Source organism: Podarcis gaigeae (genome assembly GCF_964106915.1).
Source record: "Podarcis gaigeae genome assembly, chromosome: 3".
Taxonomy (NCBI): Eukaryota; Metazoa; Chordata; class Lepidosauria; order Squamata; family Lacertidae; genus Podarcis; species Podarcis gaigeae.
The window spans coordinates 88123638-88147378 of record NC_139680.1 but is presented as its reverse complement, the minus strand read 5'-3'; the positions used below and the strand labels follow the sequence as shown (position 1 = coordinate 88147378).

The following is a 23741-nucleotide window of genomic DNA, read 5'->3' as shown; positions in this document are numbered from 1 at the left end:
GGGAGCCGGCGTACAGGTTCCAGGTCATGTGGCCAACATGACAAAGCCGCTTCTGACAAACGCCGTTTACCTTCCCGCCGGAGTGGTACCTATTTATCTACTTGCACTTTTGATGTGCTTTGGAACTGCTAGGTTGGCAGGAGCAGGGACTGAGCAACGGGAGCTCACCCCATCGCGGGGATTTGAACCGCCGACCTTCTGATCGGCAAGCCTAAGGCTCAGTGGTTTAATAAGTAGTCCCTATTCATTAATGGTGTTGCTCCAAGTAATCTCCTCCCCCCCCCCCTTTTACTCTCCGTCATCTGCAGCTCCACCCCTCATACGGTGGCTGTGTAAGGCCCTTTCCGCTTTCTGCTCTTCCCATTTCACAGCCCTCCTGGTTCTAGGAGAAGGGGGGTGGGAATGCTTTCTAATGATAACGTGTCAGCCAGCTGTTCTGGCTCTGATGTTTTCCCCGCCTCCCCTTCCATTATCTCTCATCTGTGTCTTTCTTTCGTCTCAGAGTCATGACCTTCTGTTGTTGTAAATCTATACTGTCCTTTTTTGGGGAAGGTTTGTGGGGGGCAGCCTCCACCATTCCTCTTCAGCCCAGTCCCCGACAACACCTGACACATGCACTGCATCACATTCTCAGCATGTTTGCTCTCTTGCCTCAGCAGCATCTACACTGGCTTGGTCACATCCACAGAATGGAAGATGGCAGGATCCCCAAGGATGCTGGGGAGCTGGCTTCAGGCACCAGGTCCATTGGCCGGCCAACTCTTGTGTTACAAAGATGACATGAGGGCTGGCAACGTCAACCCTGCCATGTGAGAACCCCTTTCAGATGACTGTGGTGCCTGGAGACAGGTCACGCATCCACAGCAGTAACCAGAGGAGGAACGAATGCTGGGAGGAGTGCAGAAAGAAGGAAAACCATGATACAGAAACCTGCAGCAGCACAACCGGACGCCTTCATCGGCCCCAGCTGCAACAAAACATCCTTCTCCTGTATCAGTCACTGCAACCGCAGCAGGCACAGTAACCTTCCAATAGTTTGACTTCACCCCCAACGGCACACTCCATTGTCTCCCCGAGACAGACAGATGCCAACAACAATGGAGAATTGGTGGCCCTCTAGTAACCCCTGGGGAGCAGGGAGAGTTTCCGTATCTTCATCTCCATGTAAAACTACCTCCTCCTCCACAGACCTCCAGAGCAGATGAGGTTTCTGAGCTTTACAAACAGGTAATTCATCCGAGCAGGTCTCATTTAAAAGCTAAGAAGTAGAGTTTTATTGGTATATTTCACTATAACCACCAGTAAACCACCCAGGCCAGAAGCACAGATCAGGGTGTACATTTAATTAACCAAGTAATAAGCTGTTTGTGTGGGGTTCCATAAATTCAGAATCTGGTGGATCAAATTAATCCCCATTTTACCCTGCGGATTGAACAGGGAGCTGGGAATTGGATCCCACTCAATATTTCTGTCTCTTTTCGCAGGGCAGTCTTGCCTGCCCGGGGTTACCCTTCTGCTGGATTGGTGTATCTTTATCACCACATGAGGGTGGAGGGCCACTTAATTAATTTTTCAAAGAGCTCTGAGCAAAGGGACCCATTAGAGCACAAAGCTGCGTTAATTACACATCTCTCATCTTAAGTATTTTAATAAACTCTCTTTCGCAGTAACAATTAACAGCATTCCTCTCAACAGACACCGGCCGATTTGTTAGGAGTCGGCAAGTACAGGTCACTGCAGCATGTGGTGTGTCTGAATAGGAACCTAAAAATCAGCATTTCCCTTCGCAGCTTGGATAACAAATATAGAAACACTTGTGACCCCCCCCCTTAACTTTAGATGTGACTAAATCCCACAGTTTCCTGCATGTGACATGGTGCGTTGAGTACATGGATTCTCTGTAGGGGAGAAATATTTTCCTAAAAAGTTCTAAGCAGTCAGCTGCTTTTGAACCTTTTAACAGCTTAGCATGAATGCAGTAGCATGGGGATACATACTTGACTTCAGTTAATCTTTCTTTCATAACATTTGTATGCTACTTGATTGTAAAAACACACACACAACCTCAAAGAAGTTTACCAAAAATAAAACAGTAAAATTGAAGGGTGGGTGGAATCACAAACATACTTTAAAACATACAAAAGTTAAAAAACTAAAACAAATTAGAATTACCTCAACTTTCTAAGGGTCTGGGTAATAATTCATTTATACCCTGCCCATCCGGCCGGGTTTCCCCAGCCACTCTGGGCATCTCCAAGCAGAATATTAAAAACAGGAGAAAACATCAAATATTAAAAGCTTCCCTAAACAGGGCTGCCTTCAGATGCCTTCTAAAAGTCAGGTAGTTGTTTATTTCCTTGACATCTGGTGGGAGGGTGTTCCACAGGGCAGGCGCCACCATCGAGAAGGCCCTCTGCCTGGTTCCCTGTAACCTCGCTTCTCGCAGGGAGGGAACCACTGGAAGGCCCTTAGAGGAGGACCTCAGTGTCCGGGCTGAATGATGGGGTAGAGACGCTTATCTAAACAATGTTTTTAGCAGGTGCTCCAAAAAGAATACAGTGAAGGCATCTGCTTGATCTCAATAGTCCCCATCTCTTAACAGATGCATGCCTGTTCCATTGAACATCCTATTGAGTTCAATTGAATTGACTTGCAGGAAGGTTGGCTAAGATTGCAATCTAAAATGAGGGTGACGTGAGGTTCTTTCCTCTTATGGTTATTACTTAGAGCCTCCGTGTTAGTTATTAATAATAAAATTCAAAACTGTATAGTTCTTGAACACATGCCAGTTGAGAATCAAGCCTAAATAAAGTGCAGCAAATGATTAATTAAAAACAACAACCAACAATTTGTTAAATACAAGTTCTCATAAAAACTGCAGAAAGCAAGCATCATCTTGGAAAAAAACAACAGCATTCTAGGGTAAAAATAAAATAAAATGTATTTACCCAGGAGGGAAGAAAAATAAATTTGGGAAAATAACAAGTGGAAATGCAGCAGCGCTGCTACTTTAGAGACTATTAAAAAGGCCTATTAAGATGGGATGTGTATGTTTCTTAGACTTCCCCTAGAGAATCCAACTAGCACTTTGCACATCTCCTTTAACTGCTGTGCAAATTGAGAGAAGCTTAAATTCCAATGATCAAATCCCATTAGGCTGTCCTCTTCAGATGTACTCTTTCTCTGTGAGTGGAAGAAAGCAAGGTCTTTTGCCTGTTTGTTTCTATTTCTGGTGATCGCCAAAGAAAGCAACCAAGTTCGTTTGGGGAGAGCTGGTAAGAAATAGCATAAAAGCCCAAAACTTTTTAACACCTGAGGAGCCAGGCATTCATAAACAAAGCTCCTGCTGCTGCTGCTGCTGCTGCTGCTGCTGTCAGATGCTTTGTTTTCCAAAGCACTGAAGAAGAAGAAAGTGCCTTGGTCCAAAATTAGCTGGTCTTTTTCATGCAGTGCCTATCTTTAGAGGAGGTGTTGGTAGAACTACAAAAATAGACCATTTTCAGCAGCCAGTTTGTGTTATATTTAGGCAGTGGGATGGTGGGGGTGCTCTAACAGGCACAGTGAGACAGTGACTCTTCCCTCTTTGGACTGTACATTAAACAGATAAGAGACGCATTTGCTTGAGCTATCCTAGGGGGAAAGAGAATTGGTCCAAGATGCAAAAGAAATTGGCCCGCAGTGCTTACGAGGTGCATGGGAAGAAGCATTGGGGTAAAAGTAATCTCCTTTGCAAACGCTTCTTGTTTGGGTTATCTCCTGTCTTCAGCTGTCAGTTTAATCACCGAGCTGGAAAAACTGCCTTGGAGAGAGTGGGGGGGGGTGTTTGTTTATACCAGGTGACTTCAATAGGGGCTGGCATAACGATGTTTCAGAATTCCGCTTAGAATTTGTCGGGGCTTTTAAAGAAGGGGTCTAGCCTCTGACATTTTGGCACTCAAGGCAAAGCAGTGAAATTCTTCCCAATAGGAGAATGTGAAACTATTGAATGGTCATCCTGGGGACTGGGAAGGCACACATCATTTGCTTTCCAGCACTGCAAACCGATCACAACCTGATGGCCACCAAGTGTCAGGCAAACAATTCCAGCAATTGGTTTAAAGCAGTGTTTCCCAACCTTGGGTCTCCAGCTGTTTTCAGACTACATTTCCCATCATCCTTAACCACTGGCCTTGCTAGAAGAAGAAGAAGAGTTTGAATTTGATATCCCGCTTTATCACTACCCTAAGGAGTCTCAAAGCGGCTAACATTCTCCTTTCCCTTCCTCCCCCACAACAAACACTCTGTGAGGTGAGTGGGGCTGAGAGACTTCAAAGAAGTGTGACTGGCCCAAGGTCACCCAGCAGCTGCATGTGGAGGAGCGGAGACGCAAACCCGGTTCCCCAGGTTACGAGACTACCGCTCTTAACCACTACACCACACTAGCTAGGGATGGTGGGAGTTGTAGTCCAAAAAACAGCTGGAGACCCAAGGTTGGGAAATACTGGTTTAGAGCACCATAGAGTTGTGAAGACAGAGTAGGATCCACAGCTGGTTGAACACCAGTACCCAGTGTGTGTTCATTGAAAGTAAGTGCCAGGGTATGGTTGTAGGCAGGATGAGGACCAATAAGCTGAAGCTACGTCCTTTGTAGATAGAGACACTGTGGTGGCCAGGTCTGAGAATTGGGAATTGTTCTTGTTCTGCATGGGATTGCACTCCTTCTGAACGAACAGTTACATGGTTCATGGGTGATCTTGGAACTTTGTCTATGGAGGTCCAGGTAACCCTTACAAAAAAAGAGTGCCTGCCACCAGCTTTGGCTGGTGCATCAACTGTGCCCCTTCCTGGACAGGGTTGGTTTAGCCTCTGTAATACATGTGCTGGTAATCTCACATTGAGACTACAGTAATGCACTCATTGTGGGGCTTTCCTTATGGGTGTTCTAGAAGCTGCAGCTGTACCAGAATGCTGCAGCCTGAGTGGAAGGTGGTCCCCCTTTCTGGGCACATATCACACCCATGCTAAGCGATCTGCAGTTGCTGCCTGTAAGCCACCAAGTCAGTTGTAAGGTCTTCTTGTTTTACATATGAAGCCCTAAACCACTCTGAACCAGACTACTTGACTTTGCCTGCATTGCCCAGTAAGAGCATTTAGATAAATTCAACACAGTTAGCCTTGCCATGGGCTAAGGTTTATCTATCGGTTTGCAGTGATGTGAGGTGGGCCTTTTCACTGGTGCTGTGGAATGCCCTCCCTGCTGAAATATGAGAGGCATTCTGCTAGCTTTGGGAGATGAACCTGCTTACATAGGCATTTCCCATCGCCTCTCAACCCAAATCTCCTGTTTCAATTACTGGGTTGTTTTATTGTGCGTGCGGTATAATTGTGTGTTTTAATGGTGGATTTTTATATTTTAATGCTTGTTTAATTGTTTTTTAAATGTGTAAATTACTTAGAAGCCTATTTCAGCATCAAGTGATAGATAGATAGATGATAGATAGATATAGATAGATGATAGATAGATAGATAGATAGATAGATAGATAGACAGACAGACAGACAGACAGACAGACAGACAGACAGACAGACAGACAGAGGCCTCATACGAACCTGGGGTAGGTGCAAAATGGAATTTTTTTTACTTTTCAACTTTGGTGTAAATGATTTGGATGAGGGCATAGAGGGGGTGCTTTTTAGATTTGCAGATGTTGTGAGGCTGGTATGGGTAGTTAATGTCATAGAAGACGGAATCTATATTCAAAACAGTTTCTGTCCGTCTGGAACTCTGAACCATGAAATTCAACAGAGATAAATGTAATGTCTTGCATTTAGATTTTTTAAAAATCAAAGGCATGTTTATGGGATGAGGTAGACACCTCTGTAATCCCATCAGTGTTGGGCTCTGCTTTGAAGCTAGAAAAAACTCTTGTATCCATAGATGGCCTGAGATGTCTGCTATGTCAATAGGCAAGAGAGCTGGTTGGTTTTGTGTGGGGAGCTGTGTGGCTTGCAGGCTTCCAGTGTACTGAGTTAGTGTGTCTGAGATCCAGGAAAAAAATGCTTTCTAGAAGCACCTTTAAACATGACTGTTTTCCTGCACAGGTATCATGTCTGTATCATGTATCATAGAATATGTGCTTTTATTCCACATGGAAATTTATTAATTTAAGAAAATTGCCATGTGAAAAGCATGCAGTTGGGATGAGCCATCGGGTTACTACTACTACTACTGTCAATTGGCACTTAAATACTGTCTTGGCACTTAGTGGTTATAAATTAATAAATAGCAAAAACAGAAATATAAATATAAATTAATGCAGACAGGCTAGTCGCTATCAAAAAGCTTACTAACCAGGTTTTCAAAAGAGCCCTCAAAACAGCGGTGGCTTTTTGTTAACTGGGCAGACATGTCCTCTATAGCTATCACAGTTTTAGGGAGTGACTCTTATGGACTAGAACCACCCTTGAAAAATTGCATCGGTTTCAGCAGTTTTTGATGTATGAGCCGAAGTGGACTGTCTTACCCAATAACCAGTGCTCTTGCACATACACACACACAGGGCGTAGGAAAGGGGGGGCAGGCCGCCCCATCATGGAGGGGGGTGACAAATTATCAAGGAACAATTTCTGCCCTACTAGGGCGGTTCATAAAAAACATTTTTTAAAAAATGCCTGCTCCAAAGGTCTTTTCTTACTACACTAGGGATTATATAGCTACATATGAAATTTCATGCATATCAGTTAATATCTTGACCCTCCTCCACGAAAATAGCTGTTTACTTGGCCGTTTTCCTATGTCGTGAAGGTTGAAATTTCAACAAAGCACGTGCCTTTGCTAGACTCTTTTCGGGCACCTGCTGAAAGCATTCTTCTTTAGGCAAGCATACCTAGATGCTTAGGAAGTTAAAGTAATTTTAATCTTAATATTTTAGCTTTTGTATGTTTTAAAGTAGGATTGTTAATTTTTCTTGATTTTACTGCTGTGGTTTTTTTGTTTTGGTTTTTTAAAATAATTTTTATTAAATAAATAAACAATATAAATAAAATAACACAAGCCAAAACACAATCCATTCTGTAGATTGAAGTATCTGTCCATAGTCGCCTACTTGTTATCTGAGGCTCAGAATCCACATTCCTCTGTAAGAAAATATGAAATAACGTAAAACCATTTTTGCAGGCCAACCCCCCCCCCCCAAAAAAAAACAATGTGGGGGAGGGACAAGAAATTTTCTGCACTGGGTACCACCCGACCTTCCTACCCCTCTGCACACACACACACACACACACACACACACACACACAGCGTGCAAAAGCCATTCATCCCATGAGAAAATAACCAGCAGCATGTAGCATTTGAGATCTGGTGGTGATAAAGTACTTTTGCAATAAACTGCTTGGCCAAAGTAACTTTAAACAAGCCTGGTTTACAGTGCCCTAGACATACATCCAGAGTTGCTTGCATTGAGCAATAAAACAATCTGTTTCCAAAAAAATAAATAAAAAACAAGAGATAACATGCATGCTTGCTAAGTCCAGTCTTGCCTGAGCATTAAGCAAGTTAAGACCAAACCAAGTTGCAGGGCAAGGGAGGATCATTGACAGGCAAATGAGCAAGGTTTTGGTGCTTCATGTTCCAGGGACTCAGTGGCACTTTGCAGAACCGAGCAAATAACTAAAATAACACCCTCACTTTAATTAATACTCATCCCTAGGAAGCAAGGGCCTCGGGCCATTGGTGGGTCAGGCTCTTTTTGACTAAAGTAACAGAGCCAGGAATGCCAGCAGAAGCTAAACTCCTACACTCCAACCCTCTGCTATGGCAATGGTACTTTTATGTTGCTGTTGTGGCAGCACCAGATTACCGTGCAATGCTGCAATTTTGAAATGCACAAAGGCAGAAGGAAGTCCCTTCTTCATAGAATTTCGTTTGTGCATATATTTAAGGTGCAAATAGGGAAGGAGTACTTCAGTGGTCTTACGAGATTTGTTTTTCTGAAACATGAAAATCTCCCCTCCCCTTTTTTTTAAGGAGTTAAAAATATGGAAGAACCCTGGCCTTACTGCCTTAGCGCGGAACTGCTGCAAAGGTAGCATCAGAAGCAACCAATTAGTTCAGCACACAGAGACTTGTTGAAAACATATTGTGAGCCAGAGGGCCGTACCTAATTTGCACAGCTTATTTACGTACTCCAAATATAATTCACATAATATTTGCACGAACTTGGTGGACTCCGCACTGCTGGTGGACATATGGCAACACTTCTGCGATGCCATTTGTGCAATTTCATACGACGAGCAAGAAGTTGCAGCTATTGGGGTGGAATCCGTTGTTATATTTACACCAAAGGTTCGACAATTAACATTTCCCTCGTAAATATATGAACAGGTGGAGACGGTGGCAGACAAAGCAAGTCCTAATGTGTGTTAGAATTAGAGCATATGTCTTCTCTTCAGCTGAGGCTGGCTGATCATCAGCGTCCTGGGATGGCTATGCCCAAATGAACAAAGTTATCGCCAAGAAAACAGGTTCGACTAAGAAATGATGATATGTGAAAGCATAAACAAGGAGCCTTTGAGTGGTGCAAGTTAAGGAAATTTAGACCCTGGAATTGATAGTCTTACAGGGACTCTGCTTCTCTATTCCTGGTATGTTAGAACAAAATCTCCTGGAAATTTTTGGTTTGTGAGGGAGGTAAAGGTAAAGGGACCCCTGACCATTAGGTCCAGTTGTGGCCAACTCTGGGATTGCGGCCCTCATCTTGCTTTATTGGCCGAGGGAGCCGGCGTACAGCTTCCGGGTCATGTGGCCAGCATGACTAAGCCGCTTCTGACGAACCAGAGCAGCACAGGAGCAGGGACCGAGCAACGGGAGCTCACCCTGTCACGGGGATTCGAACCGCTGACCTTCTGATCGGCAAGTCCTAAGCTCTGTGGTTTAATCTACAGTGCCTCCTAATAACTCTCAGCACCCTTAGCAAACTGCAGTTCCCAGGATTCTTTGGCAGAAGCCATGACTGTTTAAAGTGGCATAATACAGTGGCACCTTGGGTTACAGATGCTTCAGGTTACAGACTCTGCTAACCCATAAATAGTACCTTGTGTTAAGAACTTTGCTTCAGGGTGAGAACAGAAATCGTGTGGCGGCAGCGGGAGGTCCCATTAGCTAAAGTGGTACCTCAGGTTAAGAACAGTTTCAGGTTAAGAACGGACCTCCAGAACGAATGAAGTTCTTAAGCTGAGGTACCACTGCACTGCCTGAAATGTATGGGACCTTAGAAATGAGGGAGAGTTAACAACAAACCATTTTCTCTAGCCACTATTATTTATTCTGTAGCTTTATATCCCACTTTTCGACTCACAACATTTATGAAACACAAGAGCCACATGCACACTAAACAAAACAACTAGCTCCATCGAACCAGCATGAGATGTTTCTTCCCACAGGGCAGATGGTATCAACAGGCCCTCATGTTGTCTCCACCTGCCTCCAAGTTAACAACGTGATGACATGAAAATAGCCTGCTGGATCATGTCAGTGGCCTATCTAGTCCAGCATCCAGTTCTCACAGTGGCCAACCAGTTGCCTGTGGGAAACCAGGGAGCAGAACGAGAGCCCTCTCCCCTCTCATGGTTTCCACCAACTGGTCTTCAGAAGCATTTCTGCCATCAACTGTAGAGGCAGAGCATAGTCATCATGACTTGTAGGCATTGATAGGTTTATCCTCCATGAATTTGTCCAATCCTCTCTGAAAGCCATTAAAGTTGGCCGATTTTGCCCTCAAGTTACTAAGACTATTTTAACGCACTGGATCATCCCAAATGATCAAAGAATTAGACAAATCTATGAAGGTTGTATTGCAATAAAACTTTCCTGTGTAGGTGGGAAATAATATTGGACGCTTCAGTAGCAAATATGGACTTTTATCTGGAAATGAGCAGGAGGGAAGGAACAAAATTAAAAGCATCATGCTATATATATATGTATATTTTTCATGTAAGTACTTGTGCAAAGACAGTATTCTAGTTTAATAAGTATAAACCTTCAGGGTGAGAACTTTGTGCTGCTATTTAGGGATAATTTGGGGTATTGCAATAAAAAAAAACCTGTTCTCTTTTGTTCAGATTTCCTGAAAAGTAAGAGTGAAATGACAAACCAACATGTTTGCCTGTGACACACCTGTTAAAGGTACAGAAACCCTATCCGAGAGGGGGGAGGGAGATATTCTTGCTCTGACCAAAGGAGCAGCCCTTTCAACTGGACCAGAAATGATGCCAACATCTCTTAGTACTGAAACACATGGTTGCTTGCCTGCTTTGTGGCAAACTAGTTCTAGTTGTCTGACTTGTTCTCCAAGAACAGAAGTTGACATTTTTTTTCCACCACTGCCAACTGTCTAAATATGGCTTGAGGTTGCATGTTGGTACAAAAGCTGCAGATTCGGCTTGTGGTGAGCAAGTCAGATGACCTGCTCCTGACTTGTAGGCAGACTGTAGTCAGCATGGGGGGGGGGCAGGGGGAGAGAAGCTGTCAGAAGCAGGATGAGCTACACACATTATGAATACAGTGGCTGTATGCACACTGCTGTATCCTGCAGCAATGTGGAGAACATAGGTGCATGTATATGAATCTTTAAACAACTGGGTACACTCTGCTCAGAATTGGCTGACCCAGTCTGGGTTCCCGGGCTGACATCTATAGCTGTCTAAAGTTGTGTCTGAACACACAAGTTTGTTGTCCATGCTGCTGTAAGAAACCCCAAAGACCATTGGAAGCTGCCTCGTACTAAGTCTGACCATTGGTCCATCAGGTTTAGTGTTGGACTACACTGTTACTGGACTACAATTCCCATCATTGCTAGCTATCAGGACCAGTGGGCAAGGAACAATAGCTGGAGACCCAAGTTTGAGAAATGTTGGCCTACACTGACTTGCAGGAGCTATCCTGGATATCAGAGAGGGTATGTTTCCTAGCGCTACCTGGCCGTACCGAGAATGCTTCACCATCTAGCTATATGGCCCTTCTTCCAACTGTACACATATCAGCCAGTGTATCTGAAGAAGTGTGCATGCACACGAAAGCTCATACCAAGAACTAACTTAGTTGGTCTTTAAGGTGCTACTGGAAGGATTTTTTTTTTGTTTTGACATATCAGCCATGTATGTTGTCACTGTGTAAGATGCATAGCTGTCAGCCCAAGACATTTCAGTGCCTCAGGTGGAGCAGCAAATGGTGCCTGTTGTCACCACCCGGTCAAGGGGCAGAAGGACGTGGGTGGCGCTGTGGTCTAAACCACTGAGCCTCTTGGGCTTGCCGATCAGAAGATTGGTGGTTCAAATCCATATGGCAGGGTGAGCTCCCATTGCTCTGTCCCAGCTTCTGCCAACCTAGCAGTTCAAAAGCATGCCAGTGCAGGTAGATAAATAGGTACCGCTGCGGCGGGAAGGTAAACAGCGTTTCTATGCACTCTGGCACTTGTCACAGAAGCGGTTTAGTCATGCTGGCCACATGACCCAGAAAGCTGACTGTGGACCAACGCCGGCTCCCTCAGCCTGAAAAGTGAGATGAGTGCTGCACCCCATAGTCACCTTTGACTGGACTAACCGCCCAGGGGTCCTTTACCAAGGGGCAGAGTACTCAGCCATGTTGTTGTGGCGTTGCGAGTAGAGCACAGTCACCTCTCTCTCCTCCTAGTGGTAAAACCCCCCAATAATAATGCATTCAAAAAGAAACAATGCGCAAAATCAGTTGCTTCACTCAGTTTATTGTGGGGGCCTAGCAGCTGCCCTTCATCTTGAGCCATGATTCATAGTGGGGCCATGTGCAAAGCAGGGCAGGACCCTGTGTTTTTAAACCTTTGTTTGCTTAGAAGGTATCTTACAGCACTCTTCAAACATGGGTTATCAGAGCAAGGCAGTGGCATCTGAGGGATTTCCTCCCAAAGCAAATACCATCTTCAGAGAAAGCACTTACCTCAGGACCACAACAGGAAATGAAAGGGTTCATTCCCACCCACCCACTTCCTGCTTTGCCAGATGGGTCTTTGGGCTGAGGCCTGTCTTTTATTTCGTTTATTTTATTTTTTATTGGATTTATATACCGTCTTTCATCATAAGATCTCAGGGCGGTTCACAGAATAAAACACAGGATAAAAACCAAGTAAATAATCAAAAACAAGACATGCACAACAATACCCGGCCCCCTTCCCACAGACACATGTAAAATGCTGTAGAATACAAATCAGCTAAAGGCCTGGTTGAAGAGGAATGTTTTCTCCTGGCGCCTAAAGGTGTATAATGAAGGCGCCAGGCAAACCTCCCTGGGGAGAGCATTCCTGAAACATGGAGAAGGCCGGTTCTTGTGTTGCCACCTTCTGGACCTCACACGGAGGATGCACACAAAGAAGGGCCTCAGATGATGATCACAGAGTCTGGGATGGTTTATATGGGGAGGGGCGGTCCTTTTATCCTTACAGTGTAAGCTTAATAGTTAGCTATCCCCTCCCCTGTCATTTTTTAAAAAAACCCTCACCAGGTAAATATAAAGATGCTTTTTCAGCAATGGCATTTTCTTAGTTTCATTTCATTTTAACCCCATCTTTTCTCCAAGGAGCTCAAGATACATGATTCACCCTCTTCCCATTTTATCCTCACAACAACCCTGTGAGGTAGGCTAGGCTGGGAGACATTTAGGTCAGTATTGTCTGCACTGACTGGCAGCAGCCCCCAAGGTTTCAGTCAGGAGGCGTTCCTAGCCCCATTTGCAGGCACCAGCAGTTGAACCTGGGGCTTTTTGCATGCAAAACCACTGAGCTACTCCTCTTCCCCCAGTGATTGTTTTTCAGAGAACTCAAGGTTTACTCTTCCGAATGTGAACCAATTAAAAACCACCAGCACCAAACTTGATTATCTTCCCCACTGGTGATATTGGGTTGTGCAGTAGGAGCCCAAGAAATGTTTGCTAACTTCCTCCCACATGTCAGTGTGGCTATTAGCCACAGCCTGTTCACCCGCAAAGAGCAAGTGTGGCATGCAATTGTTTTCGTCTATTCCTTGGCAGTGGCTCCTTGCATGACCTGCTTGTTTGGCTCAGTCAATACTAAAACCTGGAGCAGAAAAGGCATTGTTGCTGTTGTTGTTGCTGCCCTTTGTCAGATCCCACTAGTGAACCATGCTGGGAGCTCCTGCCAGAGGATAATGTGAAAAGAGAGCCCAATGGCGCATGCAGATCTCTTCCGCACAAAGCTCAATATTTCAGGCAGTGGCTTCAAGCTATTAATTGATTGCCGCTGTCTGTTGCTGCTGGGAGCCATTCTAAGCGAGAAGCCTTGGGACAGGCAAAAAGCTCACCGATTAAACTTTTTAAAGAGTTGAAAGATGCTTACTCTACTGCCAGACTTCTTAGCATGCAGAGTCAAGATCACTTAACAGGAATTGCTCAGAAGAGAAGCTGTGCTCGTCTTTTGTTGCAAAGAATGTCAAGCTTATGCCATAATAAATTTGTTTGTCTTAAAGATGCCACAAAACTCTTGGTTGTTTTTTGCGTGGATTAGTACTTCTTGAGTGCTAATCTGTTACACAGATATCCTGGCTTTTCTCCAAACTGCTCGAAGTGGCACCCATGATTCTCTGCACCCCTTTCTCCAGCAACACAGAGAGGTATATTAGGCTGAGCTATACTGATTGGTCCAAGGTCCAGTTGAACAGAGATTTGAACCTGGATCTCTTTGGCCCTACTTCAGTTCTCTAAGCACTGAACAAGATGGTTCTCTTTAACCACTATGCTTTCATTATCATTTTATATTTCCAATCAGGATGGCTAAAGGGCTGAATTATTTCTACTTTTCTAACACATGTTTCTAACACAGTATTGTCAACAATGACTGGCAGCCCCTCTCCAGTTTTTTTGCCAGACTTTATTCCAATGCTACCTGGAGATGTTGGGGACTGAGCCCGAGAACTTGAGTATATCCTTTATTGTGGACCTATGAACTTTCGCCCATTGCAACTAAAAGGCCCGGGAGAACAAGAAGGTCTTCAGCTGGAGCCTAAAAGACAGCAACCAAGTATAGGCAGCAGCCAAATTTTTCTGGGGAGGGCATTGGATAAATGGGGTGCCATCACTGAAAAGGCCCTGTCCATAATAACCATCCACATCACATCAGTAGGCAGAGGAACTTGGAAAAGGTCCTCCCACTGAGGATCTCAAGGACTAGGTGAGTATATATGGGACAAGGGAGTCCTTTTATGCAGCAATGTGAGTTCCTTCTCAAGGCTGGAGATTGCCAAGAGAATTCTGGTGAAGATGGAAAGGGAAGTGGAAATTGTCATTGGTCAGGAATGGAAACTGGTCATGTGAATATGATTTGTATTAGTTCACACTGTTGTTTTCTTCTAAATCTGCAAGTGATATGCAGTTACAGTGGTACCTCGGGTTAAGTACTTAATTCATTCCGGAGGTCCGTTCTTAACCTGAAACTGTTCTTAACCTGAAGCACCACTTTAGCTAATGGGGCCTCCTGCTGCCGCCACACCGCCGGAGCACGATTTCTATTCTCATCCTGAAGCAAAGTTCTTAACCCGAGGTACTATCTCTGGTTTGGCGGAGTCTGTAACCTGAAGCATCTGTAACCTGAAGCATCTGCAACCCGAGGTACCACTGTTAATAACTTTTTAAACATTATTTTGACATTTCTTTTACATTGAAATGGATGTAAACCATGCAAATTGTTGCATAAGTTATGCAGTTGCCATAACACATGTTAAATAGCAGGCAGCGACACAAATAATTTATTTTTTATTGTTTATAATAATTTTTTTATTAATTTTCCAATACAATCATACAATTTTATCCAGATTTTAACAAATTTTAACAAAGTACTCGTTTTGGTCTTCCTTCAGCTTCTCTGGTAATCATCCATATTTACCCTTCAATACGCATTCCTTTAATTGCATTGCCATTTGTCTTCCCTCCCTTTTCTATTTTCTTTCAACAATACCTCTTAAAATTTTACAGTGCTTTTTGAAACCCCACTAGCGTTGTTTGCACCTCACATATATTTTTCAGATAATCTACGAATTTTCCCCAATCCTCGATGAACTTTTGGTTTCGGGCATATCTTATTTTCCCAGTCAATTTGCGACACAAATAACTTAGCATTTGGTGGACCTTGAACTGCAGCAGAAACAGTGCTGATTGTGGTGGACGCAGGTTGGAATAGAAACTGTGATGCCATGTTGCATCCCTAATCAATGTTGCTTCACTTCATACATTACTATTTCTTTTTTTAACAGAACCATCCAAAATCTCTTGGGTGGACCAGTAACATTTCAGTGTTCACATGTAGCAAAGCATGTATTTTCAGCTACAAATATTGAGCAGCTAGCTGCACACACTAGGGGTATTATATGGATACACTACATGGGATGGATTGTGACAGCACATGTAGGCTGCTTGATCCTTTCTCTCATGTCACATTTTATACATTTGTAGCAGCCTTTCTAGGCAGACGTTGGTGCATTCTTCCCAAATGAAAACAAACATTCTGCATCAAGGAAAACCAGATTTGGGGCTGAAAACAAACAGCTCGTACACATTTGGTTTTTTTCTGATGGGAATTAAGGATGAAGTAATAGCGGGAAGGTAAACGGCGTTTCCGTGTGCGGCTCTGGCTCGCCAGATGCAGCGATGTCACGCTGGCCACGTGACCCGGAAGTGTCTCCGGACAGCGCTGGCCCCTGGCCTCTTGAGTGAGATGGGCGCACAACCCCAGAGTCTGGCAAGACTGGCCCGTACAGGCAGGGGTACCTTTACCTTTACCTTTAAGGGACGCAGGTGGCGCTGTGGGTTAAAGCCTCAGCGCCTAGGACTTGCCGATCGAAAGGTCGGCGGTTCGAATCCCTGCGGCGGGGTGCGCTCCCGCTGCTCGGTCCCAGCGCCTGCCAACCTAGCAGTTCGAAAGCACCTCCGGGTGCAAGTAGATAAATAGGGACCGCTTTATAGCGGGAAGGTAAACGGCGTTTCCGTGTGCGGCTCTGGCTCGCCAGATGCAGCGATGTCACGCTGGCCACGTGACCCGGAAGTGTCTCCGGACAGCGCTGGCCCCTGGCCTCTTGAGTGAGATGGGCGCACAACCCCAGAGTCTGGCAAGACTGGCCCGTACAGGCAGGGGTACCTTTACCTTTACCTTTTAAACGTGCAATAATCTCGAAGAAACAAAGCTGGACAGGTTCAAAAGTGGCCAGAGGCAAGCCTAATTACACTTCATTTGCATAGATCTTAAAGCCCACACAAGAAGCAAGGCAGCACAGATAATAATACCTTAGCTTAGTCCACACTCACTTACTTTCTCAGGCATTGCCACCTCCATGGATAATACCAGCAGTTAGAAACATTCTGGTTGCACTTCATCGTCCTATTTATATGATTCTTGAACTCATCATTCCTGGCTTTTGCTCTTGTATTTCTCTTCTAAAAGCAAGGCATGGGGGGCGGGGCGGGTTGTGGTTTGTTTCACACTTTGCCACTGTGAAAAAGAACGATTGAATGAATGCATATGGCAATTTACCAAGTGCAGATAAAACCTCGTGGCAAGGCAGTCACGATATCGAGCTAACAGGATGTCCTTTCATGGGCTGCGTCCCCCAAAGAATCATGGGAATTGTAGTTTACCCCCACAGAGCCACAATTCCCATCACCCTTAAGCTACAGTTCCCATGATTCTTTGGGGGAAGTCACATGGCATGTCCACCATCCTAAAGTCTGAACTTTGGGCTCCTTGAACACCAGCCTTGCCTTTGGGAAATCAGAAAGAAACCATGCCTCGCTGAAGGAGGCTCCCACATTTTCTGCAAATTTGTTCTCACACTGCCTAGGGATGCTCTCACACCCTCCGCCCAAGCTACCTACGTCCCGATGGCGCTGGCCGCAAATGGGTAATGTGAATGCAACGTCTGCCAAGGACATTTGGTAACAGAGCAGAAAGCTTCCAGCCAAATGGCACAGTGTAACTAGATCAGCTACAGGCAGTGCTATCCCAACTCTGTTGCCTCTGGCTGACCCATTCCTCCTCCTATTACTTAATTTTGTTTTGCCCCTGTTGCAGGCTAGGTACTGTACTCACAGGGACAACATGGTCCCTGCTCAGCTGGTTTGGAGAATTGCACAACCTGACTCAAGTTGCAGCCTTTCCTGTATTCAGTTACATCTAATGGTTGGACACAGCCTCTGGACCAACTCTGCAGCCTGAAAGCACCCAGAGACCTCTTAAAACCAGAAGTGCCATCAGAACAGGACCTTGGCACAGAAGTCCATGGCTCCTCCTAGCAGAAGGGGAAGTAATGCACATTAGCATCTATACAGCCTACCTCTGCTCCCCTCCCCCAAATACCTTTAGTATCGAGTCTCTGAAATTACCTAACCACAGCACTGCTTACACCTGGCAAAACAAAGTTCCAGGAGCCATAAACTTTCAGCTCTATGCTTCTATGACAACCTCCTACCCCTGCAACGTTTGAAAATTCATTCTGTAACAATTTAGAATTTTTAGTTGGGCATCAAAGGTGAGTTGATTTTTTTAAACAAAAAACAACATTTTTTTTCCTGATTCCTAGTTGACAGGAGAATTTGACACATAGACCCAGAGAACGGTTGCCAGTAAACAAAACATATCTCTTCTAGCAAATTATATTGATTAATAGCTGAGAAATCCATTTACAAAGGCACCTGGAGAGAGGAGACTGTAGGATTTAATACAATGAAGCCCGTTGTAAGGTAGCAGCAAAATGAAAAGGATCCTTAAAATCAACATACTCCACTTGTGCTTTAGACAGAAGTGCCATGTTTCTTGGTATTGTAGCTCAATATTTTCATCTTTTTCATTCCAAAATTCTTCTGTAGCTATTATGTACTATTTATATTTACTCATTGCCTCGTGATATAGATTCCTTGGGTGGCATGCAGTAGCCAAGACTGCACCCCCTTCCCATGAATGTAAAGGGAAAGTTAGCATCAGGCTGGGGAACCAACCAATGGCTCCAGTTGTTGTTGGACTCCAGTTCCCACCAGCCCCAGCCAGCCTGGCCAATAGTCAGCCATTAAGGGAGTTGTAGTCCAGCCATATTTGGAAGGCCACATCCCTGCATTGGCACTATAGAGCCAACTCTACAAGTGAAGTTGGTACATTTTCCCCCAGGTGTTGAGTGGATGGCTGGCTTGTGACTGGCACATTCCGGCTCTTACAACCCAGGCAGTCTCCCAGCTTTCCTGCCTCTAAACCTGGCCCTGTGGAGCAATCTGGGGAGATCAGAAAAGCTGGACCTCAGGTGCCTCAGATGCCTTCAATCGCATTCCTACACCTGTACAGTTACTTGGATTTGTAATACACAGGTATATGATATGCACTTGTTCTCATGCTCTGCAATTTGTTTCTCAAGTTACATAGGCGCTCTCACTCATTCTGGCTGCGGTCAAAGAGTTTTAGATTTATGCTGCCGCTGGCAAGACACTACCCAGACCCACAAGTTATAGATTTGCCTAGAATCTCACCATTCATCTTGCAAATGTCATGTAAACTGGAAATGCAAGGTGCCAGCTCCAACTGTCTACTGCACTGGATGTATGAAACCATCACAGCAAAATGTCTGTATTAAGTTCTTAGAAAGTTAGAAAAGAAAACCCACCTATTGAATCTGTGACAACACAAAGATTCTTTGTCTGACTTCCACCCATCCTGCAAGGAGGAATCTGCTATCGCATCCACAAGCAAATGGCTTTCAAACTGGTGGGCTCACATTGACTTATTATTATTATTTAATAATTTATATTAAATTTTCTGTTTTACATTTTAGAATATTAATTTAAACAACCTTAAAATATCAATGACCTCCCTTCTTCTCTTTCCATGGTTCATTTTGCACAACATAGATCCTTACATAAACTAAATCATTCAGTACAGTGATACCTCAGGTTACATACGCTTCAGGCTACATACGCTTCAGGTTACAGACTCTGCTAACCCAGAAATAATACCTCAGGTTAAGAACTTTGCTTCAGGATGAGAACAGAAATCGTGCTCCGGTGGCGCGGCAGCAGCAGGAGGCCCCATTAGCTAAACTGGTGCTCCAGGTTAAGAACAGTTTCAGGTTAAGAAGGGACCTCTGGAACGAATTAAGTACTTAACCCAAGGTATCACTGTATTCCATTATGACATCTATCAAAACTTATTTAGACTGTTGAATTTATCTTAATGCTACCAATGTTTTCAAGTGTACACAACCCCTCCCCAATATAATATAAACATTTTCCAATCTTCTTTAAGTGTATGTTCGTCTTGTTCTCTTATTCTATATGCTAGTGACCCACATTGACTTAAAGTGGGTTGAACCAGTGGTAACCACACCATTATATTCTTATTTGTCTGAGGTTATTTTCCCACTTCTTAAGCGAGGGAGTGGCGAAAAGCACTAGAGAAGATGGCCAGATACAAATGTAGGCAGGGCTCCTGAACCTTACATAGTTGTGTAGGAGAGAGGATTTTGAACTTCTTTCACTCCTCCGTGACAAGTTGCACCTGCCTGAAAACTCTCTTCTATTCAACTTTGAAAGTTACAGTTCAGGACTTTGCCAGAAATGACTTCAGCATTTGGCAGGGGCTTGGACTTCCTTTAAAACAATCTAGCTGCCATGTTAAGACACCATAATGCCACAGAGGAATGCTGTGTCATGGCAGCGCTGTGAGAGATTAAAATGGTGGCTACATCCACCTACCCCATACTGCTCAGAGCCACCGCAGGCACCACTGATGCCACAAGGTGAGCCCACATGGGCCCGCACCACATCTCACCTTCTACAAAGACAAGGCCAGCTCAATCGCTGCTTTGCTACTGGGGAAAACGGAGGTACGTGACAGAAGAAGTACTCTTCCACCAACCCACTTTTCAGTCCATTCTGGAAACGAAGGAACAAAATAGACAACATCACATTTCATCCTCTGCTGCCAATTAGCCACCAGTCTAGGCTTCAGATGCTGGCTTTGCCCTATACAGCTTGGGACCAGAGGCCTGAAAGACTGCTACAAACCCAGTTGGTCAAAGCACTGTGCAGATGAGGGCCTCCTGAAGGTACCATCTTATCAGGAGGTATGTTTCACACAACATAGGGACCAGGTCTTTAGTGTTGTGGCACCTCCTCCTTAGAACCCCCCTTTCCTTGAATATTAAGACAGGCACCATATCTGTTGTCTTTTCAGCACCCACTGAAGACCTTCTTCTTTCAACAAGATTTTAAGGCTGAGATCTTTCCCAGTCTACATCTGTCCTTCTCCTTCTCCTTCTCCTTCTCCTTCTCCTTCTCCTTCTCCTTCTCCTTCTCCTCCTCCTTCTAGTAAATGTTTTACCACTTGTCTTTTCCCATCCTGGGCTCTTTTGGGAGAAAGGGTGGGATATAACTTTAATTAATAAACAATACCCGGAAGCTTGTGGGAAGCTGAACAAACCCTTAAAAAAGAGAGAAGAGGACAGGAGGTAGCTTCCATCACCACCTCCACCACCAACACACCTTCCTCTGGAATTAAAAAGCTGGTGAACACCTGCTTGGCTGGCCCTGCGCTGGAGTTAACCTGCCCCAGGCACAAATTGGCCAGGCTGGTTCAGAGAGGCATAATTTAGATCGCTCCATGTCTGTGGGTGAGGCTTTCTGTTTTATGGAACATGTACACCTCCCTCCTCTCCCCCTGCTGTCTCCATGCAATTTTCAACCCCGCTATGCCACTTTCATGGACTGAAAGCACACACACACACACACACACACACACACACACACGGTTTTCTCTTTTTGCTCCTTTAACAGGAACAGGCCTTTTATTTCCTTTCTCCCCACCTCTTTTTCTGCAGGAGCTGCTTGACAATGAGAAGTCTGAGGCCTTCACGAGGCTACAGAAACCTGTTCTCAGCCATGTGGTTGTCTGCTGCTCCCTCACGCTGCGCTGGCAATTTTCAAAGCTGTCTATTATCAGCACGTTAATAACCTTTCGTAATGTTTAATTACTTGGAAAGGTAATGAGTCCTGGGGTAATTATTTAAGAGGCATGCCCACTTTGTTCGCTCCTGGCAAAGACTTCTGTTCCCTTTTCTCTTTCTCCCATTCTTCAGATAAATGCGGCATGACTGACGGTGCTTTGCGGCGGCATCTATTTGTGTACGTAGCAGGCTCAGGGAATTTCTGGCTGTAACCCTTCTCCTAACTGGCCTCTCCACTCCCACAAGCCTCCTCAAATCTACAAGCCAGCTTAACCATAACGTCTGCACATCTTAGCTCCTGCGGTACCGGGTTTCCGAAAAGCAGACCAAGCCATTTTTCTTTCAGTCTGGTTCTGACCTTGTTCCTCACAAACCAAGACACCTTCGGCTGGCCCTGATCCTTCCACAGAGTCCAGCAGTTTCCATGAGGTGGTTAGACATTGACTAACACTAAACCCAGACTTGGAGCTAAACATTCAAAATGGGAGGTGGATGCCTGCAAACATCAGGAGTCATTAATCAAACTTTATATTATATAGCACTTTTAAATGCTATATAGCTACTTTGCAAGCCTTAGCTCACCCACAAGCAATAAAAAATTAAAACTACCCATAATTGGATGAGCCATTGTTATTTGTATTTTTAACAGACTGGAAACTCAGGATATGTTTGTTTGTTTGTTTGTTTGCTTACTATTTTTTAATCCTGCTTGTTAGAAAATTATTTCCCCCCTAAGGGGTGGGGGGAGAAAAGTCCTGCAATCAAGAAAAGGAGATGGAGATGAGAGTCTGGCTATGCACATACCATGCATTTAAAGCACAAAACTTGACCCGAAGAAGCCAGGGAACTGTAGTTCACCCCTTGACACACTACAGTTCCCAAGCTTCTTTTGGGGAAATAATGTGCTTAAATGGATAGTGTGCACACAGCCAGAGAAAGAGGAAGAGAGAGGTCATGCCATCAGGCATACAAAAAATATGACACAGAAGCTAAGGGGAATGGAAGAAAAAGTTAGAGTGGCATCAGTTCTGAGAAACGGCTGAGGTACAGTGGGAGGCCAGGCTTTCTGTGCTAATGGCCTTCCTTGAATAGGAGGTGGAGGCCCTTGTTCATTTGGCCAATGGATGGGGCCAGAGTCCTTTCCCCTTTGGTTCCACAATCCCAGAGTTAACGGTGGTTGCAGCAGGGTCTTTTTTGTGGAAGGGAAGGGGAATCTCCCTGCAGCTGCAATCCGGTCTGCTGATGGAGGGGGAGAAGATTGATTTTTCCCTTCCTACGATGATCTTTCTTGGAGGGAGTGGGTGCCCTTCAGATGTTTTGGACTACCATTCCCAGCAGGCCCAATAGAAATTGTAGTCCAAAACATCTGAAGATTTAGAAACTTGTTGATTAGAATATTCATGTGAGATTGTATGGGGAAAATACAGAATAACAGATACAATCTTGCTTAAAATTTATATAGGAAGTGCAGTTTAAGCGATGGAAGTCAATCAATGAAATTTTATTATTGAGATATTTGTAGAATAAATTTGGAACAAATTCTTCTAACTTTTCTTCTTCTTCTCTTTATTTTTTTCTTTTTCTTCATTTCTTTCTTTTTTCTCTTTTGTTCTTTTTATATATGTGCGCTTATCTGAAATATGTATATATGTATGTATTTGCAATATTTTGCTTATTTTTTGTAATAATTATGTTAAATAAATTAAATTTAAAAAATACAATAGTCTATTAAATATTAAAAGCTAAAAAAACCCAAACATCTGGTGCATACCAGGCTGGCCAAATCTGCTGCATTGTCTTAATTTTATTTCCTCGGTAGAGCTAAACCAAAATTTTGGAGAGTGCTCTTAACAACAGATCTTGGGGGAAGAGCTGAATTCACAGTCAAAAGCATCATAACTTGCCAACACAGTAGCAGCGTTTAAATGAATACAAAACAAAAAAAATTCCTTCCAGTAGCACCTTAAAGACCAACTAAGTTAGTTCTTGGTATGAGCTTTCGTGTGCATGCACACTTCTTCAGATACACTGAAACAGAAGTTTCCAGACCCTTCTATATAGTGAGAAGGTGGGGAGGGGTATTACTCAGAAGGGTGGTGGGAATGGGTGATTGGCAGATAGCTGTGATGAGCCTGTTGACGACTCTTAACGACTGCAATAGGTCTTACAGGAAAAAGCAAGGGGTGAGAAGGTGAAAAATGGCTTTGTCATGTATAATGAGATAAGAATCCAAGGTCTTTGTTCAGACCAGGACTCTCCATGGTTTTAAGTTTGGTGATAAGTTGCAATTCAGCAGCTTCTCTTTCCAGTCTATTTCTGAAATTCCTTTGTAGTAAAACAGCTACTTTGAGATCTTGTATAGAATGTCCTGGGAGATTGAAGTGTTCTCCTACTGGTTTCTCTGTCTTGTGATTCCTGATGTCCGATTTATGTCCTTTTTTTCTTTGGCGTAAGGTCTGGCCTGTTTGTCCAATATAGAGAGCTGAAGGACACTGTTGGCATTTGATGGCATACACAATGTTAGACGATGAGCAATTAAATAGTCCCGAGATGGTATGTGTGATGTTGTTGGGGCCAGTATGGTGTTGTCCGGGTGTATGTGGCAGCAAAGTTGGCATCTGGGTTTATTGCAGGCTCTGGTGCCAGTGTCCGTGTTAGGTCTGGTTGTAGTATTATTGTGGGTAACCCTACCTATCTGTAACTAAATGAATACAGGTATTGTGAAGCATAATCCATACTGCTTATCTT

General features: G+C 44.2%; 2 long non-coding RNA genes across 3 annotated transcripts in view; both read left to right on the top strand.

Moving 5' to 3' along the window:
* Nucleotides 1–22490, top strand: part of LOC310841653 — a 31426-nt gene extending 8936 nt beyond the window's left edge. Inside the window, exons 2-3 of the long non-coding RNA XR_014562658.1 lie at nucleotides 20868–21029; nucleotides 21126–22490. This is a non-coding gene — a long non-coding RNA (uncharacterized lncRNA). The remainder of the gene's footprint in view (nucleotides 1–20867; nucleotides 21030–21125) is intronic.
* On the top strand, nucleotides 147–15513 carry LOC310841618. Of its 2 annotated transcripts, none has more exons than XR_014562618.1 (3): nucleotides 147–1227; nucleotides 13036–14628; nucleotides 15469–15513. It is a non-coding gene; the product is annotated as an uncharacterized lncRNA (long non-coding RNA). The 2 variants fall into 2 exon arrangements; XR_014562619.1 differs by having other exon boundaries at nucleotides 13036–14191; nucleotides 15270–15507.
* Nucleotides 22491–23741: the final 1251 nt, after the last annotated feature.